At 45.4% G+C, this 16,425-nt stretch overlaps 1 protein-coding gene across 7 annotated transcripts in view; it reads left to right on the forward strand.

Moving 5' to 3' along the window:
* The window catches only part of RNF152 (ring finger protein 152), an 82,077-nt gene that overhangs the window by 24,603 nt on the left and 41,049 nt on the right, over nt 1-16,425 (forward strand). Inside the window, exons 1-2 of one of the 7 annotated variants that reach the window (XM_082853484.1) lie at nt 2,627-3,957; nt 10,935-11,061. The exons of 4 other annotated variants lie outside the window; for them this stretch is intronic. The gene's annotated coding sequence lies outside the window, so the exon portion shown is untranslated. Of the gene's footprint in view, nt 1-2,626; nt 3,958-9,296; nt 11,062-16,425 lie in introns of those variants that run through there. 2 more of the 7 variants (XM_082853487.1, XM_082853483.1) reach the window with 2 other exon arrangements.

A 16,425-nucleotide genomic window follows, 5' to 3' on the forward strand; every position in this document is an offset into this window, starting at 1 on the left:
GACGTGGTAGGCTTCTAGAACTTTCGTTGAACTCATCTTTTTTTTTTTTTAAGACAAGATTTAAGGACTTTTTTACTCCCCACCTCCTACTTCCACTCCACCTTTTTTGAAAAGGCCTTTGGTCAGCTGAGGTTCTTTTCAGGATGGTCATCTCATCTGTGATCTCGTGTGAGCCTCAGTTTCCTTGTGTGTAAAATGGGGGTGATAATACTTGCCCTCCTTCCCTGTAGCAAAAATGGCTGTGAAGATGACATGAGATCATGGCTATGAAGACACCTATTAGTACCTTTCTGTAAGCACGTGAGGCAGAGAGGGACTCCGAGGCTCAGGATGCAGGAGGGAGTATTTTGTATGTAAACAGGGAGGAAAAAAGCTTCAATTTCTACTGTTCCCGCCCCCACCCTGTTCCTTCCCCTACTTAGGACCTGAATTAGATGGTCTAGTTTCTTCGGGGAAGGAAGGTTCCTTCCGGGGACTCCAGGCCTTGTCTATCTTCCTCCAGTTCAACCAGGCAGGCGGCCACGCTGTGAAAGATGTTCTGATCGCAAATGTGTACAGATCTTCCTTGGCTTACGATGGGGTTCTGTCCCAATCAACCCATCGTAAGTTGAAAACGTCTTAAGTCAGAAATGCATTTAATACACCCAACCTACCGAACACCGTAGGTTCGCCTCGCCTACCTTAAACGAGCTCAGAACACTTCCATTAGCCCACAGCTGGGCAAAACCATTGAACACAAAGCCTATTGTATTGACTGTCTCATGTAACTTATTGATTACTGTACTGAAAGTGAAAAACAGAATGATCGTCTGGGTACAGAACGGTTGTGAGTGTATGGTTGCTTACTCTAGGGATCACGTGCTGATGGGGAGCTGTGCTCACTGCCGCTGCCCAGCATCACAAGAGAGGATCGTACTGAAAATTGCTAGCCCCCCAAAAGATCAAAATTCGAAATACAGTTTCTACTGAATGCATATTACTTTCACACCACTGTAAAGTCGAAAAATTGTAAATCGAACCATCCTAAGCTGGGGACCGTCTGTATTTTCTCTTTCCTATTTGATGCTCTTCTCAATCAGGAGGTTTTTGTGGTTCCTCAGTTGTTCATTTCCCCCTTGTGTTAATTTCCTAGGGCTCCTGTGACAGAGTCGCATAAACTGGGCGGCTTAAAACGAGAATCTTTTTCTCTCACATTTCTGGAGGCTGGACGTCCACGTTGGAGGTGTCGGCAGGGCCACGCTCGATCTGAAACCTGTACGAGACGATCCTTCTTTGCCTCTTCCAGCTTCTGGTGTTGCCAGCAACCCGTGGCTCGTAGATGCATCATTAATCTCTGCCTCTGTCATCACATGGCCTTCTCTCCTCACGTGTCTCTTCTCTTCTTAAACACACCAGTCGTGTTGGACTAAGGGTCCCTCTAATCCAGTGTGAACTCACCTTAACTGATGAATATGCAACAACCCTATTTCCCAATAAGGCCACGTTCTGAGGTACCGGGCGTTAGGACTTGAACACACCATTTTTGGAGACACAATTCAACCCATAACATCCCTGTCTCCCCCCCATCAGATAGTTTGATGCTCATTCACGCCACAGCTTCAAGCCCGTTTTCAGAGAGCAGCATGTGCCCCCCTGGAGAGGGATGCAGCCTCCTTCCAGAACTGCTTGCTCTGACATTGTGTCTCTAATGACTGTGTCATGGAGCCCCTGGGAACATGGTCTGTGAGAGTTACGCAGCACTTTGGAAGCAACTTAGAGTTTGGATTAGCACCAAAACAGCCCTCTCGTGCTCTGTTGCTGATTTCACTTAAGTCAACTAAGCCTGAAACCAAGAAGCTTAGATGGTACTGGTGGGAAGTACAAAAGTCCTTCCAGTTTCATTTGAAACAATTGATTTTGTCGAAGTACTGAAGTGGGAATTTGAGCAAGTGCGTACTCTGTCCCATTCTGCGAGGTGGAATGAGTTCATGGTGGCTTCTGCATGGTGCGTGCAGGTGACTGGGATGCCAGGGAGCCCTAGCCCTCACCAGTAATACAGGGTTGTGGCCAAGGGGCATCAGATCGCCCCACGTGGGTTAAAAAGTGCCTCCTCCGCCCCCCTGCACCTGGTAATTGACATAACCCGGTGCCTGAGAAACATAGGGCTTCCCCAATTAGGACTCATACAGTAAGAAGGAAGCCAGGTCAGCCTGCATTTAGTCCTGGTTTTGCCCCAGTCTTGCCAACTGAATTTAAGCACATTTCTTATTAAAATGGGATCTCAGGTTTCTCACCTCTGTGTGAAAATAGTGAAATTTGCTGCATCATGATGTCTGCAAGGCAATTACTAGGTGGCTATGTGCAAGCCACTGGCAGATCGCAAGTAACTAGTGAAGGGTGATGATGAGGACAGCCTCTCTCGAGCTCTGTCTCCATGAATAAATAGATGTTAGGCTCAGACAGAGCCATTTAAGTAAGAGCAAAGTCTGAAATGCAGAGGGTTGATTGAGGAGCTGCCGGTCTTGTTCTTGGGGTCTGGCCAGGTCCGGGAGGAGAGCTGTAGACTTGTCTGGTGGGGGCCATGGGTGGAGTCCACTTCCAGATAAAACGGAGGAGCTGCAGGAGGGCTGGGGAAGGGAGGGGGTCCCCTCAGGGTGGTGGGTTGCAATAGGAGGTTGAAGGAGACAGAACTGAAGACTATTTCCAGAAGTGGCAGTATCTCAGGACAGGCTCCCAGTCCTGGGGTACATGGTTGTAGGGACAGCAGGTCCAGGTGGCTTGAGGGATGGAAGGGCGGCCAGGAGTCCAGGGAGCTTCAAACCCGGAGGGCTAGGAATCAAGAAAGGACTCTTTAAGTGTAGGTAGAGGAGCCTGGGCAGGAAGTAATGGCCGAGCCAGCAGTCGAGGGACTTGGGTGGGGTCCCAGAGGGTTGTACCAAAATTACTCAGACATCTCCACTAAGGTTAGGGCTGGCCCTAGAAACTGGGGTGGATGGGTGGATGGAGGGGATTCCAGCTATGAGAAGAGAGGGTTGGGACAGACCATGTCTGGGACAGAGCATCCCCCTACCCAGCCCTGCTCTGGGTCTCAGCCCCGCTTCATTTATTTCAGTGGATTTAGTAACAGTGAGGATCCCAGAAATGAAGCTAAGCTCATACCCACCACCTCAGCACAGACTAGAGCTGTTTTTGCTGCTGCCGTGTTGTCTTAGTTATTCGGTCATTTGTAATCACAGGGCAAATGCATTATTTTGGCAGACACTATTGAATGTAGATGTTTAAACACTTCCGTGACAAATTTACTTTAAATGACTATTGATTAACAGGGCTGAGGCTGAGAGGTGTTTTGCGATACGGTATCATCCAAAAATAGAATGAACAAAGACCCACGGTCACATTTCTGATTGCTGGCTGGGGCCTGGAAGTGGACTGTGGGATTATTTGCTACTTTTGTGCCCTTGTGTGATCAGAATACGGCCATGAACCATAGGCCTGGTCATTTAAAAGAAGTAACAGTGGGTTAGGAGGTGAACGACGGTGATAACGTCAGACTGCGAGGGGCGTGTTCTTACCTGCAGCTGCTTGTAAAGAAAACTCCGTTTATGTGGCAGTTGGAAATTTGCTTCATTTTGCCAAGATTCAAACTAGAGTATTCTGAGGGCCTGAAAGTTCAAAAGCAAGGCCCAGGCAAAATATATGACAGTGTTTGATATAAAAATTATGTTGGTTTTGCCATGCAGATGAAATCACTGGGACACAGTGTGTGGTGTCCTGGAGGAGACTTTGAAATAAGAAATTTGGTGATTTGGGTTTTTATTGTGACTCAGCTTTGGGCTTACCATTTAATATCCTTAAGTCTCAGTTTTCTCATCAGCAAAATAGAAGAATTTCTACCCTCTCTTCCTCTTACAGTGTTGGGGGTTATCCAACGAGTAATGCACAAAACAGTGTTTGAAAACTGACTTAATTATACAACTGGTAAGTAGGAGTTACCAGTGTAAAGGTAAAAAGTCAGATTCTCTCTTTTACGCCTGTTTCCCTGCATCGACTTTAATTATATTCACTCCAGAGTTTTGTTTGAAAAATGCTGGTTTTTCCTTGTTTTACTGCTTAAATAATTTCAAATGCTATCCTGAGTAATAGCACTATATCTAGATGAGGGCTGTTCAAAGAGGGGGAATTGTGCTGCAGGATGTTCGTAAATAATGTTTAGGTGACACTATTGTGATAATTATGGCTGTTTAAAGATGAGTTTTACAGTGAGTCCTCAATTTTCCTGTCACTTTTTTTTTCCCTGGGCTTTCCCACTTAAGCATATTTGTTCCGTAGAGAGAGCTGTTGAGGGAACTAAATCCTGAGAGAGCTCAACAGCTCTTTGAATCTACTTTTCATTTTCTGTGGCTCATTTTGCGGGCCCTCAAGAGGACAGAGTTTGCCCCCCTTCCCCTGCTAGTAAGGGCAGGAGGGGGGAGGTGTAGCAAATCCCCAGACGCTCAGTTTCCTGCGGCAATGAATCCCTGGATCAGCGTGACCTTGAAAGCTATGTTCAGTGGCCAGAAGATCCCGAGCCATGCTATTTGTGTGGGATCTGAGTCCCAAGGGTAACACCCCACCTCACCCATCCCTTCTGAGCCGGTACTTGAGAGGCTGCTGAACAGAAGGCAGCGTGAATGAAGAGGACCCTCCTGCAGATAAGTAAAGCACCTTCAGAGGGTTTTGCAATAAACTTTGGGACCCCCAGGCTTTGTAGCTTTCCCAGGAGAGGAACCCGATGTGTATTTCACCATGTTGCTCACCAGCTTCCATGCGCTTTCCAGCTTTTAGTTGTTAGCAGTCTCAACCATCAGCTTCGTTATCTTCCTTTTACTCAACAGCTCAATCGGAATCTAATGTCAGATGAGTCAGTAAATTTTGTTAATGGATCTTTGCAAGCTTTTAGAGTTGCAATTGGAGGAGCCCTTGGAAGTCATCATGACCAGCCCTCTCACCTTACAGATGAGAACCCTGAGACCCAGAGAAATTGAGTGACGGGTCCAGGTTATACAGCAAGTTAGTGGCGGAGTCAGGACAAGGACCCAGGGCTCTTTAACTATCTGGAAGCATTGCGTGGTCCTATAAAGTATGGAGTAAGGCGTCCTTAGCAGGTGTACCCTCTTTTAATTTAGCCAGGTTATCTGGAGGCTATGATATCGCCAAAATAATGTATCACGTGGATTAGAACATCCTAGTTTTATTAACATGTTTATTGTTAACTCCTGGTAAACCAGAATTCCCTTATGATGCTACCCTTTTTGAAAAACTTAACAAAGTTTATTGGTTCATTTTTCCGAAATAGGAAAATAGTCATTTTCCAAACTGACTCTTAGATGTCTGGGAATCTTGCTGTCCTTAGAATCATTCCAAATATTGGTTGTAAGTGTGTAGGGTTATAGCTTCAGAGCATGGATTTGGCATGAACACAAGCCACAAAATGTATTCCAGCACCGCCCCCCCTTCTCCCCACCACATTAGCTTATTTAAAATATAATATTCCGGTTGCTTGAATTCTTCCGCATGACTTTACAAGCCCTATTCACTGTTAACTTTATAGTTTTGGGGACTGAGACAATGACTTATCTTAGCCCAGGAAAACGATGTAACTTGCTGATACTATACCAGTTGCATTCTGATGCGGCACTGATTTTTTTTTTTTCTTCACTACCATTTTCACTTCAGGTTGCACATAGACACAGGCAGGGTATAAGCTTGGCAATGCTACCTGCTTGGCTTGTTTATTTTCTCCCATTGTTAAAGTGCCTATGACTCAACACTGGGTTCTTTTCTTCTCCACGACGTTCAAGTGAGAGGAGGGGATGGCACATCCCAGGCATCAAGGGAAGTGTGACCATCGTATTAGAATGTCCTTCGTGTAGGAAGCCTCGCCCACTCCTTTCTGATTACCCAGCTGCGACACACCACGCGCCAGGGGACCACAGACTAAGGCTCTAAATAGCACCCTGTCAGCCCTCTCTAGTTCCCTCACTTAAGAGCAAGAGAGAAAGGAACCATGGAAAATCACTGAGAGGACGGTTTCCCATGTATTCTAAATAGATTGTTTCAAACATGGAGAATGGGGATGTCACCCATTATAAATTTTTCTTGAGACAGTTACTGGTATGTGTAGGTCTTAGCAAGTTAAGATTGTTTTGCTCTTTTAAAACTGAGAGCTGGGCTTCCCTGGTGGCGCAGTGGTTGAGAGTCCACCTCCCGATGCAGTGGACACGGGTTCGTGGCCCGGTCCAGGAAGATCCCACATGCCGCGGAGCGGCTGGGCCCGTGAGCCATGGCCGCTGAGCATGCGCGTCGGGATCCCGTGCTCCGCAATGGGAGAGGCCACAACAGTGAGAGGCCCGCGTACCGCAAAAAAAAAAAAAACACCAAAAAACTGAGAGCTGTCATTTCCATACCCCCTCGCCCATATACTTTCTTGTGACACTAATCTCTCAGGTAGTTGTGACATCATAGTCTGTAAAATGAATTGCTGCCTCAGTGCCTTGCTGCTTCTGGACCATAGGGAAGGGGGCTGACGTGAGACAGGGTTACCAGCAGGGGTAATAGAACTGGAAGTTTCCACTTGGCATCTGTTGGCTGAGGAACAGAGATAATGATTGGGGCAGAGTTGAAATACTTCTTGTTAATAGTATGGTGAGAGCCTGGAAAAGAAAATAATATTGCAGGCATTGCCATATCTGGGGAGGCGACAGGAGCAGCCGAAAGGAGTGGAACTTGGAGTTATGAGATCGGGTTTAAATTCAGCCCCGTCCCACACGTGGAACCTGGTTTAAGTCATGCAGCCTTGAGCCTCAGTTTCAGTTGAAAAGTGACAGTGGTGGGCAGAGGGAATAGGCATAGTGGTGATGCTGGTCACGTTTGCCTTACTCTGTGACAGGCTGAATATTGGTCCCCAAAGATGTCCTTGTTCTAATCCCTGGAACTGTTGAATGTTACCTTATGTGGCAAAAGGGACTCTGCAGAGGTGATTAAGGATCTGGAAATGGAAAGATTATGCTGGATTATCCGAGTGGGTCCAGTGTAATCACAAGGGTTCTTCCTTATAAGAGGGAGACAGAAGATCTGAGGAAAAGGGGCCCTGAACCTAGGAATGCAGGTGGTCTCTAGAAGCTGAAAAAGGCAAGGACACAGATTCTCCCCTGAGAGCCTCCAGAAGGAGCCAGCCATGCCCATAACCCTACTTCAGCCAAGGGAGACTGGTTTTGGATATCTGGCCTCAAGAACTATAAAAATAACTCATATTGTTTAAGCCACTAAACTTAGGATAATTTGTAACGCACAGCAGCAACAGGAAACGAATACACTTACCTTACGTACCTCATAGTTCTTGTAGTGGTTAAACGTGACTTTGTATTTCTATATTTGCAAATCTCAAAGTGCTACGTAGACGTTAGTACTTTTTAAATGAATTTTTATATTCATCTGGATTTCCAGGTTAAGTTGGTTAAGGTAGGTCAGGAAGACCCAGAGAACAAGAATCAAGACTTCTCAGTTATGCAGTGAACAAACTGTGTCTGAAAACTTAAATCCGTGTTATCAGATAATTCTTAATTGTGAAATTGTTCGTGGTCATTAACACCCGTGAGTCACTTTTCAGGTGAGCTTCTGGGTATGCGCCTCACTTTCTGCACCTGTGCGTCTCAACCTTGAATGTTTATTAGAGTCACTGGGAAAGCTTTGAAAAGTCCAATGTCTAGGCCACACCCCAGGACGATTAAATTGGAACCTCTGCAGGTAGAACCTGAACGTGGGTGATTTTTAAGGCTCCGCAGGTGATTGCAGCAGGCAGCCCAGGCTGAGATCCGCTGCAGAGGTGCTGTGTTTGCTCAGCAAGATTTTAAATCAGTTCTCTTTGAAGCCTGACGTAGCTAGATGTTCTTTTGAGTTTGGTGGAAAATGCTGTGCCGAGGACTCGCTGTTATGTCTTTCAATGATATTAACATATCAGTTTATGAGCTGTGGTGTGTTTCCAGTAGGATATACAAAAGTATTAGCCAACACTCCTGAGAGGTTCAGCAAACAGATTGGTGTGCACTGATGGCAAACACAATATCAGCAAGTACTTTTCTCCTCATCTCGCCCAAGCGTTTTTAAAAGCAGCGGTTGGGAGAAAAGGAAGACGTTGAGGCTTTCTCCTCAAATGGTCGAGCCCTTGAAAACTGATAAATACTGTTTTACTTGGACTGTATGTCCTATGCCTCCCGTCTGAAGGAGGAAAAAATCATTTTGAAATTTCTTCCTTTGGAGCCATGGAGTCAGAAGCTGTGAGAGAGTTGAAAGTTGCCATTGCTGTCTCCCTGTGTTCTGGCTGCCGCGAGCTGTCGTGTGCTTCCAGGCGTCTCTGGGCCCCCTGTCACTGAGGGCACCCTGGCCTTGTCGGCTGGTGACATTATCTGCCTTATGTATGTCACAGGGAGGGTATTACAGAGAAAATTATTTTTACAGATCACAAGGTGCTATACCTTGTTGCTATTGTATTTTGAGTGTGCAGTCTGCCATGAATTTATAAAGATGATAGAAAGCCTGTAGCATAAGTTCATTCTATTCATGATAAGAACGGATGGGGTCCTTATTTTCTAGGGTCCTGAGTGACCAAGTAGAAGCACTGGCTCTAGTACCTGTGAAAGTCATGTGATTTCTTACTGGTCATTTAACCAGTTGGGTTTAATTTTCTCATCTGAATGGAAACACTAATGCTTGACTGCTTAATGCTGCCCTAGGTGAATTTGGGTGTCCAGACAGTAGGGTGGTACTTCAGTGTACCTCTGTATTACATTGTCTCAGTTTAGATCTTGGCTCTGAAACTTACTGTCTGGGGGATACTCAGGAAGCGATTTAACCTCTCTGTACCTCAGTTTTGGCATCTGTAAAATGGGCAAATAAGATACCTGAGAAGGCTGCCGTAAGGATTGGCTAAGGCATGGAGAAAACCCGGCACCCATCCTGGGTGTGTCACCATGGCCTACATCCTTACCCTTGTATTTGGGGCAGCTCAGGAGCATGGGTTAGTGTTTTCTCCTCTTTTCCTTCCTCCTGTCCCTTCAATAAATATTTATTGGACACCTAATACTTTTAGGAACTATACCATGGATACAATGTTTATGCAAAGTAGACACTCTTGTCCAGAGCTTTAATGGTTTGAAAGTTTGATTTATAAATGTTGGTACAGGGCTTCCCTGGTGGCGCAGTGGTTGAGAGTCCGCCTGCCGATGCAGGGGACACGCGTTCGTGCCCCGGTCTGGGAGGATCCCACATGCCGCGGAGCGGCTGGGCCCGTGAGCCATGGCCACTGAGCCTGCGCGTCCGGAGCCTGTGCTCCACAACGGGAGAGGCCACAACAGGGAGAGGCCCGCGTACCGCAAAAAAAAAAAAAATGTTGGTACAAAGTGGTGATAGGGTAGGATTGGGTGAGTAAAACCTGTTTGTTCCTGATAGATCTGAAATGTAAGACTTCAGATGGTTTATCTGCACCAACCAGAGTAAGTTCCTAAGATGTTTCTTGTAATTACGGGAATCAGTTGATGGACCTAGGGACCAGGGCAGAGGAAGGTCGTTGGAATGATGCTCTAAGTGGTCCCCTGGGGAGAAGACATGGTTCTCTGATCCGACTGGCCGTATGGTCAATCGTGTGTCAGAGCAAACATGGTGATTGGGCATTTCCGTTTGCCCGGTGCCGTGCCAGCTCTTGAGGGTCCATGGTCCCTGTCCAGATGGAGCTCCCTGAGCACCAGGAGATTTCACAGTTGAGGGGTGGGGTACTTACAGTGTGGGTGCCAGGTAGGAGCTTTAGGAAGCTTTCACCAGATCCCTGAGCTCAAAGAAGCATTTGGGTATTTTATGGTTCATGAAATTGTTTATTTTTTAACTTAGTTTTTGGGTACCATTCAGAAACAGGTTTCCCTTACTGTCGTGAATTTATACCTTTTTCATAGAAAATTTTCCAAAATGAACTCCTCTTTTCCCAAGATTTCTCTTAGGATGAATTTCTTGTGCTCTAGTCAAGTCTATGTAGCTCGACCCTGCTTTTCAGCCACTTAGGTTTCGTTAGTGATTAGAGCTATTAATCAAGTTTGGTGGTGATCATAATAACCGTTTGTGTTATTTTCAGCTCTACTTTAACAGACAAAAAAAGAGAATTATTTTAAGGACATAGAAAAATTCTAGAGAGTGCTCAAAGAAATTCTGTGCTTTCACCAATCCCACTTAGAATTGCCTATGAAAAGTGGTAATGAGAATGATAATGATGGTAATGTTTGCGATGATTGCATTTTGCTTTCGGGTGGTTATTCTATGCCAGACTATGTCCTGAGGGCTTTGCACGCATGCTCTCATTTTATCACCCAGCAGTTGTATGAGGTCGTCCTTTCTCGGCTTTCACTTTTTACAGAGGAGGGGCACTGAGGCACAACAGGGTGGGATACATTGTCCAAGTTCAAATGTCCCATCAGTGAAAGGCCTACCATTTTATTTCCAAATGAGTCTGACTCAGACGTGCTTTCCACACTACTTCATTATCTCCTTGGGCAAAATCCAGTTAGGAGGTTGGGTGAGAAGAACCTCTGAAGGAGACAGGAAGGATATATTAGCTAATTCACCCCAATAGGTCCCTGACAGGTTTGGATGAGGAAGCATCCTATTTATCTTGGAGTTAGGGACACTGAGCTGCTGAGAAACTGCGGATTGCCTAAGGTCATAAAGTAAATCATTGATAGAACTTAATCCAGAAGCTGGGTCCTCTCCACCTCATTCGATGGAGAGTCAGTTTACACAATTGCATAACCTACAGCAATTCAGTTGCATGGGTGACAGAGAGATCCATTATGTTTTGGATCATCTGAAATCAGAGGTTTAAGAATTTTCAATTTGGATTCAATTCTAAAACTTCTTTTCTTTTCCTATTTTAGAACACTGCACAGGCTTTGGAGTCTACTCAGAGGTCGCTTTGGGCAGCTACTTCTTAAACCCAGCAACGAATCCTTCCTTTGTGTGTGGCTGTTGGGAGGAGTGAGTGCTAATGGTACCTGGAACTTTGTGGGTATTTGCTATAATTGCTCAGTGATTGGTCACTTAGTCTGCATTTGAAATAACTTTGGAAGAGAGAGCAGGGCTCTCAAAACTGTAATCATGGGACTAGGGGAATTCTTCAGGGTCAACTTCACGGTAGCAGGAATGGAAACTCTGCTATACCACATAGCAGTTGCATCTCAGTTTTTGTGTGTTGGGCACTAGAGACCACCAACTTTGGACAAGGGACTTAGTACTTAGGTTATGAGCTATTGACCCTCCCTGGGCAGGACTCCCCTCCAAAGACTTGGCTTCCAAGTCCTAGTAGATCAGCAGCTCACAGTGAGGGGAGGTAAGGAAAGCTCATGGCCACCTCCAGGCTCCCCTTGCAGGCTCTTCCCTGGACTGGACTCTAGGATCTCCATCGGCTAACAAGGGTGTGCTGGACATTCTCCATTCATCCCTCCAGGTCATTCTCCCATCTTCCCAGACCTTCTTGGGCTCCATCACCCTGGCTTCCTTGCCCTCTGGCTTCAGGTTGGGTTGTGCCACTGGCAGGAGATGGAAGGACAAGAGAAGTCAAAACACATCCCTGTTCCCTCCTTCCCTGGGCCCCATTTCCCTACTTCTCTCGCAGCTCCTCCTGGTAGACTACATGACTACTTTTACTGATTCTGGTGACAGCACCCTTCTTTTGCTCTTCAGCCCTGGAGGTGGTGGGGTCTTCCACTGTTGCTAATCTCTGGTAGTCTCGATAGGACTCTCAACCCTGCACAGCCCCGCAGACAGTCCCTTCCTTAACTCTCTTCAAATACTCCTTAGGAAAATGCAGCTGACATTTGAGCACAGGCTTGAAGGAGGCGAGAAGGAAAGACATCCATATCTGAGAGAAGAGATTCCAGGGAGAGGGAAGATCCGGCCTGGAGCAGAGGCAGCAGGGGTGGGCAGCGGGAGGGGGCCCTGGTATGCAATGGGGTCGGATGGTGCGGGGCTCTGTAGGCCATTGCAAGAACTTCGGGGTGTTTTTTTTTTTTTTTTTTTTTTTTTGCGGTACGCGGGCCCCTCACTGCTGTGGCCTCTCCCGTTGCGGAGCACAGGCTCCGGACGCGCAGGCTCAGCGGCCATGGCTCACGGGCCCAGCCACTCCGCGGCATGTGGGATCTTCCCAGACCGGGGCACAAACCCGTGTCCCCTGCATCGGCAGGCGGACTCTCAACCACTGTGCCACCAGGGAAGCCCAGAACTTTGGTTTTACTTCTTGTGACACAAGTGGCTCTTGTAGGGCTTACAGAAGGTGGTTATCGTAGCCTGCTCTGACTTGTGTTGTCACTCCATCACTCTGGGTGCAGTACCGAGAGTCGACGGTAGGGGCATAAGAAGGGGACAGGGAATCAGACCGAGGTAGTGCCAGGGTGCCTGGCACTAAATTTTTTTAAAAGGTGAAGCTGATGGGGTAGATGGAATATGAGGTGTGACAGAGAGAGGTGACCCAGAGGCTGCTGAGGGTTTTTGCTTGAGCTGCTGGAAGGATGCAGTTGCCAGTAGCTGAGATGGGGAGGACTTTGGGGACGGCGGGTTTGGGGGTGGTTGGGGGAGGGGACCAAGAATTCCATTCTGGACCTGTTAACTGCGAGAAGTCTATGAGTGATCTCAGATGTGTGACTGTTGTCAATGTTTGAATGGTAGTTTTTACTTTCAAATTATATCACCCTTGGTGGCTGGCTTTCTCTGAGGTGAGTTTTAGGAAAAAGAAATATTTACAACCGTGGCTGTAGTGATTTTCAGAGTAAGCCTCAAGGCAGAATATGCAATGCCTATATTTTCCATTGATGCAAAACCATCTTTGCATACTTAACAGATTGAGGACACTTGTGGGGATTTATTCTGAGCCAAGAGACTTTGGACACTGTTTTACCAGCCTGGCTATAACAACACCAGACCTTTTTAGAGCAGGGCTGCGTGTTATGGCATCAGGCAGTGAGGGTTTCAAGCCAGCCACAAAAGCAGACCTCATGCAGATTGAAAGCGCACATTTACCAAAGCCCCAATTTGCTGGTGTGTTAAAGCTTTGCTGCTTATGGCAGCAAAGCAGTGTTATGGCATCAGGCAGTGAGGGTTTCAAGCCAGCCACAAAAGCAGACCTCATGCAGATTGAAAGCGCACATTTACCAAAGCCCCAATTTGCTGGTGTGTTAAAGCTTTGCTGCCTTTTAGGTATGTTTTTGCTTTTCAGTGTCATTCTGGTATCTTTTCCTTGTGCTTTTCTCGCCACGTCTTTATTTCTGAAAGTTCTGTTTTCTTGTTGACAGTGTCACTGTTGCTTCCAAATTGAAGTTAGACTATGAGTCGGGAAAGAATACCAGTGTTTCTTGAGCACCTATTACATGCTGGCCGTTGGATACCTTCCTAACCCATTTAATCCTCAAAACAGTATTTGGAGATAGGTATGGCTGTTCCTCCTTAACAGATGAGGAAGCTGAAATCAGTGAGGGTAAATGACGTGCAGAAGGCCTGAAGCTAATTGGTCACAAGAGTTGAGTTTCCAGTTCCAATGTAGCAGAGTTCTCTCTTCTGGCAGTTTAGTGCTTCTGGACATCAGTTCATTCACTGTTTTGTCTGGCTTCCTACTGATGAAGAAGAAGTGAGCAGTAGTAATATTTCTGTGCCTCATGCTTCTTTCATAAATGTTTCTACAAGTTTACCGGGACGTATGGTGCATACCTGCTGTGTGCTCGGTGTTGGCGGGAGGTGGCAAGACCTCAGGGGGCTTCCACTCCAGCCAACGTTACGTAAGGAATTACATGGGAGAAGTGTGGGGGGCAAAGGAAGGAGCCGTGCCCTGCATGTGTGCATCTGTGTTTTGGGACCACCTTTCACCCCACCTCAAACGCTAAGCCTAAGAGAGATAGAAAAAAGGAGATAGAAAAAAGGCTCTTTGCAGCAGAAACAGCAGCAACCAAGGCTTGAGGTCAGGCCGAGATTGGATTAGATGAGATTGCACACATGCAGTGGGTAGAGGGGGAGAAGGGGGCCTGCAATAGAGAGAAGTGGTCCACTCTTTGGGACTAACTGACTCTTGTACTTTTGTCTTTTTTTTAACATCTTTATTGGAGTGTAATTGCTTTACAGTGTTGTGTTAGTTTCTGCTGTACAACAAAGTGAATCAGCTATATGCATACATATATTTCCATGTCCTGTCCCTCTTGTGTCTCCCTCCCACCCTCCCTATCCCACCCCTCTAGGTGGTCACAAAGCACCGAGCTGATCTCCCTGTGCTATGCGGCTGCTTCCCACTAGCTATCTATTTTACATTTGGTAGTGTATATATGTCCATGCCACTCTCTCACTTTGTCGCAGCTTACCCTTCCCCCTCCCTGTGTCCTCAAGTCCATTCTCTACATCTGTGTCTTTATTCCTGTCCTGCCCCTAGGTTCATCAGAACCTTTTTGTTTTTTAGATTTCATATATATGTGTTAGCATATTATACTTGTTTTTCTCTTTCTGACTTACTTCACTCTGTATGACATACTCTAGGTCCATCCACCTCACTACAGATAACTCAATTTCATTTCTTTTTATGGCTGAGTAATATTCCACTGTATATGTATGTGCCACATCTTCTTTATCCATTCATCTGTCGATGGACACTTAGGTTGCCTCCATGTCCTGGCTATTGTAAATAGTGCTGCAGTGAACATTGTGGTACATGACTCTTTTTGAATTATGGTTTTCTCAGGGTATATGCCCAGTAGTGGGATTGCTGGGTCATATGGTGCTTCTATTTTTAGTTTTTTATGGAACCTCCATACTGTTCTCCATAGTGGCTGTATCAATTTACAGTCCCACTAGCAGTGCAAGAGGGTTCCCTTTTCTCCACACCCTCTCCAGCATTGTTTGTAGATTTTTTTGGTGATAACCCTTCTAACTGTTGTGAGGTGATACCTCACTGTAGTTTTGATTTGCATTTCTCTAATGATTAGTGATGTGGAGCATCCTTTCGTGTGTTTGTTGGCAGTCTGTATGTCTTCTTTGGAGAAATGTCTATTTAGGTCTTCTGCCCATTTTTGGATTGGGTTGTTTGTTTTTTTCATATTGAGCTGCATGAGCTGCTTGTATGTTTTGGAGATTAATCCTTTGTCAGTTGCTTCATTTGCAGATATTTTCTCCCATTCTGAGGGTTGTCTTTTCATCTTCTTTATGCTTTCCTTTGCTGTGCAAAAGCTTTTAAGTTTCATTAGGTCCCATTTGTTTATTTTTGTTTTTATTTCCATTTCTCTAGGAAGTGGGTCAAAAACGATCTTGCTATGATTTATGTCATAGAGTGTTCTGCCTATGTTTTCCTCTAAGCGTTTGATAGTGTCTGGCCTTACACTTAGGTCTTTAATCCATTTTGAGTTTATTTTTGTGTATGGTGTTAGGGAGTGTTCTAATTTCATTCTTTTACATGTACCTGTCCAGTTTTCCCAGCACTACTTATTGTCTTGTCTCCATTGTATACTCTTGCCTCCTTTATCAAAGATAAGGTGACCATATGTGCGTGGGTTTATCTCTGGGCTTTCTATCCTGTTCCATTGATCTATATTTCTGTTTTGTGCCAGTACCATACTGTCTTGATTACTGTAGCTTTGTAGTATAGTCTGAAGTCCGGGAGCCTGATTCCTCCAGCTCCATTTTTTCTCAGAATTGCTTTGGCTATTCGGGGTCTTTTGTGTTTCCATACAAATTGTGCAATTTTTTGTTCTAGTTCTGTGAAAAATGCCACTGGTAGTTTGATAGGGATTGCATTGAATCTGTAGATTGCTTTGGGTAGTATAGTGATTTTCACAATATTGCTTCTTCCAATCCAAGAACATAGTATATCTCTCTATCTGTTTGTATCATCTTTAATTTCTTTTATCAGTGTCTTAGAGTTTTCTGCATGTAGGTCTTTTGTCTCCTTAGGTAGGTTTATTCCTAGGTAGTTTACTCTTTTTGTTGCAGTGGTAAATGGGAGTGTTTCCTTAAATTCATTTTCAGATTTTTCATCATTAGCATATAGGAATGCAAGAGATTTCTGTGCATTAACTTTGTATCCTGCTACTCTACCAAATTCATTGATTAGCTATAGTAGTTTTCTGGTAGCATCTTTAGGATTCTCTATGTATACTATCATGTCATCTGCAAACAGTGACAGTCTTCTTTTCTGATTTGGATTTCTTTTATTTCTTTTTCTTCTCCGATATTTGTGCCTGAAACTTCCAAAGCTGTGTTGAATAATAGTGGTGAGAGTTGGCAACCTTGTCTTGTTCCTGATCTTAAGGAAATGGTTTCAGTTTTCCACCATTGAGAATGATGTTGGCTTTGGGTTTCTCATATATGGCCTTTATTATGTTGAGGTAGGTTTCCTCTCTG

The sequence above is a fragment of the Leucopleurus acutus genome (genome assembly GCF_964270905.1).
Source record: "Leucopleurus acutus genome assembly, chromosome: 13".
Classification (NCBI taxonomy): domain Eukaryota; kingdom Metazoa; phylum Chordata; class Mammalia; order Artiodactyla; family Delphinidae; genus Leucopleurus; species Leucopleurus acutus.